Genomic DNA, 5,907 nt, shown 5'->3' on the forward strand with positions numbered 1-5,907 from the left:
GCGAAAACAAAAGTTAACAGTAGAAAAAAAAAAAAAAAAAAGTCATACTCACCTGTCTGCAGACTCCCGGTGCCATGTCCGCTCCCAGCTCCTCTCCCGGTATCGCCGCTCCGGCTGTGTGCAGACAGCCGGGACACCTCCGATAGCTGCATGACCTGGCGCTGATCACCTGATACGGTCACCTGACGCAAGTCTCGCGGTGACGCTAGCAGATGCAGTCAGGAGACTTCATCCCTGATTACCGGCAGCTCCTGCAGCGATTGGACAGGATCAAACTCCGCTCCAGGAGCTGCCGGTAATCAGCACGAGTATTTTTTTTTTTTAGGCACTGATGCATCATCTGATTGTATAAACGGCTTTTATACAATCAGCTGATGTGTGATGTGATTCACATCCTAGAACCTGACACATCATCTGATCGCTTTGCCTTCCAGCAAACCGATCAGATGATATTGGATCCGGATTGGACGGCGCCGGACCCTTAACCCAGGATTACTGCGGAGGGGGGTTCTTTATTTCAATAAAGATGGAGTCACTAATTGTGTTGTGTTTTATTTCTAATAAAAAATATTTTTCTGTATGTTGTGTTTTTTTTTTTTTATCTTTACTAGAAATTCATGGTGGCCATGTCTAATATTGGCGTGACACCATGAATTTCGGGCGTAGGGCCAGCTGATAATATACAGCTAGCCCTAACCCCATTATTACCCAGCGAGCCACCCGTCACTAGGGCAGCTGGAAGAGTTGGATACAGCGCAAGAAGATGGCGCTTCTATGAAAGCGCCATTTTCTGGGGTGGCTGCGGACTGCAATTCGCAGCGGGGGTGCCCAGAAAGCATGGGCACCCTGCACTGTGGATTCCAATCCCCAGCTGCCTAGTTGTACCTGGCTGGACTCAAAAATTGGGCGAAGCCCATGTCATTTTTTTTATTTTTTAATTATTTCATGAAATTCGTAAAAAAAAAGGGCTCCTCTATATTTTTGGTTCCCAGCCGGGTACAAATAGGCAGCTGGGGGTTGGGGGCAGCCCGTACCTGCCCGCTGTACCTGGCTAGCATACAAAAATAAGGCGAAGCCCACGTCATTTTTTTTTGTTTGGGGGGGGGCAAAGAAATCCTGCATACAGTCCTGGAATTGGACAGCTGCTGTCTGCTCTCCTGCATACACTATTGGATGGAGGATGCTGAACCTTGTAGTTCTGCTCCCCCTGACTCTCCCTCCAGCATACAGTCCTGGATGGAGCATGCTGAGCCTTGTAGTTCTGCAGCTGTCTGCTCTCCTGCATACACTAGTGGAGAATGAAGAACATATGGAAGAAGGAAATGACAGACTTTTTTTTTCCCAACAATCTTTAATGGCAATGTTCACTGATAAAAAAAAAAAAAGCTGAAAAACGCAGCAAAACGCACCAAAACGTGGTAAAAACGCATGCGTTTTCTCATGTGTTTTTTTAAAGACGCTGCGTTTGTGCATTTTTAGCGCTAAAAATGCACAAAAACGCAGCGTCAAAAAAACGCAGTGTGTGCACATAGCCTGGTCAGTTTTGAAAAGAAAAAAAAAAAAAATTTTGCAGGATACATTTTTGTTTGTTGGTTTTTTTTTTAAACATTGGAGTCTGTGGAAAACATTGCTATTCATCTTCCATTCTTTACAAATGAAAGAAACACAGATGGTTAATATATTTTCCATGGACTCCCATGTTGAAAGAACAGATTGTGCAAAAAAGGGAATTTTGTTTACTTACCGTAAATTCCTTTTCTTCTAGCTCCTATTGGGAGACCCAGACAATCGGGTGTATAGCTTCTGCCTCCGGAGGCCACACAAAGTATTACACTTTAAAAAGTGTAACCCCTCCCCTCTGCCTATACACCCTCCCGTGGACCACGGGCTCCTCAGTTTTGGTGCAAAAGCAGGAAGGAGAAAACTTATAAATTGGTCTAGGGTAAATTCAATCCGAAGGATGTTCGGAGAACTGAAGACCATGAACCATAAGAACAAATCAACATCAACAACATGTGTACACAAAAGAACAACCAGCCCGAAGGGCACAGGGGTGGGTGCTGGGTCTCCCAATAGGAGCTAGAAGAAAAGGAATTTACGGTAAGTAAACAAAATTCCCTTTTTCTTTGTCGCTCCATTGGGAGACCCAGACAATTGGGACGTCCAAGAGCAGTCCCTGGGTGGGTAAAACAATACCTCAATAAAAAGAGCCGAAAACGGCCCCCTCTTACAGGTGGGCAACCGCCGCCTGGAGGACTCGCCTACCTAGACTGGCGTCTGCCGAAGCATAGGTATGCACTTGATAGTGCTTCGTGAAAGTGTGCAGACTAGACCACGTAGCTGCCTGACACACCTGCTGAGCCGTCGCCCGGTGCCGCAAAGCCCAGGACGCACCTACGGCTCTGGTAGAATGGGCTTTCAACCATGAAGGAAGTGGAAGCCCAGAAGTACGGTAGGCCTCGAGAATCTGTTCCTTGATCCACCGAGCCAAGGTTGACTTGGAGGCCTGAGAGCCCTTACGCTGGCCAGCGACAAGGACAAAGAGCGCGTCTGAACGGCGCAGGGGCGCCGTACGAGACACGTAGAACCGGAGTGCTCTCACTAGATCCAAAGAGTGCAAATCCTTTTCACACTGGTGAATTGGATTAGGGCAAAAGGAAGGCAAGGAGATATCCTGATTTAGATGAAAAGGGGATACCACCTTAGGGAGAAAATCCGGGACAGGACGCAGAACCACCTTATCCTGGTGGAAAACCAGGAAGGGGGCTTTGCATGACAGCGCTGCAAGCTCAGACACTCTCCGAAGTGATGTGACTGCCACCAGGAAGGCCACCTTCTGAGAAAGACGGGAGAGAGAGACATCCCGCAGCGGCTCAAAAGGCGGTTTTTGAAGAGCCGTCAGAACCTTGTTAAGATCCCAAGGTTCCAACGGACGTTTGTAAGGTGGGACCATGTGGCAAACCCCCTGCAGGAACGTGCAGACCTGCGGAAGCCTGGCTAGACGCTTTTGAAAAAATACGGAGAGCGCCGACACTTGGCCCTTGAGAGAGCCGAGGGACAAACCCTTGTCCATTCCAGATTGTAGAAATGAAAGGAATGTGGGTAAGGCAAACGGCCATGGAGAAAAACCGTTATCAGAGCACCAGGATAAGAAGATTTGCCAAGACCTGTAATAGATCTTGGCGGACGTTGGCTTCCTGGCTTGTCTCATGGTGGCAATGACATCCTGAGATAACCCTGAAGACGCTAGGAGCCAGGACTCAATGGACACACAGTCAGGTTGAGGGCCACAGAATTCAGATGGAAAAACGGCCCTTGTGACAGCAAGTCTGGGCGGTCTGGAAGTGCCCACGGTTGACCCACCGTGAGATGCCACAGATCCGGATACCACGACCGCCTCGGCCAGTCTGGAGTGACGAGAATGGCGCGACGGCAGTCGGACCGGATCTTGCGTAGTACCCTGGGCAGCATAGCCAGAGGGGGAAACACGTATGGCAGTCGAAACTGCGACCAATCCTGGACCAGAGCGTCCGCTGCCAGAGCTCTGTGATCCTGAGACCGTGCCATGAAGGCCGGGACCTTGTTGTTGTGTCGTGACGCCATGAGATCGACGTCCGGCGTTCCCCAGCGGCGACAGATCTCTCGAAACACGTCTGGGTGAAGAGACCATTCCCCCGCGTCCATGCCCTGACGACTGAGAAAATCTGCTTCCCAGTTTTCTACGCCCGGGATGTGAACTGCGGAGATGGTGGAGCCTGTGACTTCCACCCACTGCAGAATCCGCCCGACTTCCTGGAAGGCTTGACGACTGCGAGTGCCGCCTTAGTGGTTGATGTAGGCGACGGCAGTGGCGTTGTCCGACTGGATTCGGATCTGCCTGCCCTCCAGCCACCGATGGAAAGCCAATAGGGCTAGATATACTGCCCTTAGCTCCAGAATATTGATCTGAAGGGACGATTCTATTGGAGTCCAGGTTCCTTGAGCCCTGTGGTGAAGAAAAAACGCTCCCCAAACTGACAGGCTCGCGTCCGTGGTGACCACGGCCCAGGTTGGGGGGAGGAAGGATTTTCCCCGAGACAGAGATGTGGGTAGGAGCCACCACTGAAGTGATGTTTTGGTTGCAAGCGAAAGAGAGATGTTCTTGCCGAGGGAAGCCGAACTCTTGTCCCATTTGCGAAGAATGTCCCATTGGAGTGGACGTAGATGGAATTGCGAGAACGGCACTGCCTCCATAGCTGCAACCATCTTCCCCAGGAAGTGCATGAGGCGCATTAAGGGGTGTGACTGACTCCGAAGAAGTGACTGCACCCCCGCCTGCAGAGAAAGCTGTTTGTCCCGCGGTAGCTTGACTAACGCTGGCTGGGTATGAAACTCCATCCCGAGGTAAGTCAGTGATTGGGTCGGCGTCAACTTGGATTTCGGGAAATTGATGATCCACCCGAACTGCTGGAGAGTCGCCAGAGTGACGGTAAGACTTTGTTGACACGCCACCAGAGAAGGGGCCCTGACTAGGAGATCGTCCAAGTAGGGGATCACCGAGTGGCCCTGAGAGTGCAGGACCGCCACGACGGATGCCATGACTTTGGTGAAAACCCGTGGGGCTGTCGCCAGGCCGAAGGGCAATGCGACGAACTGGAGGTGTTCGTCCCTGATGGTGAAACGCAGGAAACGTTGATGTTCGGGTGCGATCGGCACATGGAGATAAGCATCCTTGATGTCGATCGATGCTAGGAAGTCTCCTTGTGACATCGAGGCGATGACCGAGCGGAGAGATTCCATCCGAAACCGTCCTGCCACGGAGTTAGCGGATGCTACAGCCGTACGGCTAGCTGAGTCCAGGACGGCGTTCATGGCGTAGGACGAAAATGCTGATGCCTGAGAGGTCAAGGAAGACACATGCGGAGCAGAATTACGCGTGACAGCATTAATCTCAGTCAGACATGCCGAGATTGCTTGGAGAGCCCACACAGCCGCAAAGGCCGGGGCAAAAGACGCGCCCGTGGCCTCATAAATAGACTTCACCAAGAGCTCTGTCTGTCAGTGGCATCCTTCAGGGATGAGCCATCGGCAACAGACACAACGGACCTAGCAGCCAATCTAGAGACTGGAGGATCCACCTTGGGAGAGTGTGCCCAGCCCTTAACGACTTCAGGTGGAAAGGGATAACGCGTGTCAGTGTGCCATTTAGCAAAGAGCTTGTCCGGGACCGCTCTGGGCTTCTGGACAGCGTCCCTGAAGTTAGAGTGATCAAAAAACGTATTGCGCGTACGTTTGGGGAATCGAAATTGGTGTTTCTCCTGCTGAGAAGCCGACTCCTCTGCAGGAGGAGAAGGTGGTGAGAGATCCAACACCTGGTTGATGGACGAGATAAGATCATTTACTAAGGCGTCCCCCTCAGGGGTATCAAGGTTAAGGGCGAAGTCAGGGTCAGAGCCCTGAGCTCCCACGTCCGCCTCGTCTTCCTGAAAGTCCTCAAACTGGGATCCAGAGCAGCGTGAGGAGGCAGGGGAAGAATCCCAGCGAGGTCGCTTAGCAGGTCTGGGGCTGCGATCCGGGAAGGAGTCCTCCGCCTGGGACCTAGGGGCTATCCTGGGAGCGCGCTGCGGCGCGGACCGAGAAGGGCCTGGAGGAGACAAACTAACAGGGACCGGGGCCTGTACAGAGCCCAGTCTGGACTGCAATGCCTCAAGCAGCTTAGATGACCATTTGTCCATAGACACTGCAATGGATTGAGAAAGTGACAGAGTTTCTCAGCGAAAGAGGCCAACGCCAGTGACTCTGTCCCTGCAGCCTGCTCAGGGGGAGCAGGGGGATCTACCTGAGCCGAGGGGCCCACAATTGCCCTAGGCTCCGGCTGAGCAAGCGTGGCAGGAGTCGAGCATTGATCACAGTGAGGGTAGGTGGATC

This window comes from Anomaloglossus baeobatrachus, chromosome 8 (genome assembly GCF_048569485.1).
Source record: "Anomaloglossus baeobatrachus isolate aAnoBae1 chromosome 8, aAnoBae1.hap1, whole genome shotgun sequence".
In the NCBI taxonomy this organism is placed as follows: domain Eukaryota; kingdom Metazoa; phylum Chordata; class Amphibia; order Anura; family Aromobatidae; genus Anomaloglossus; species Anomaloglossus baeobatrachus.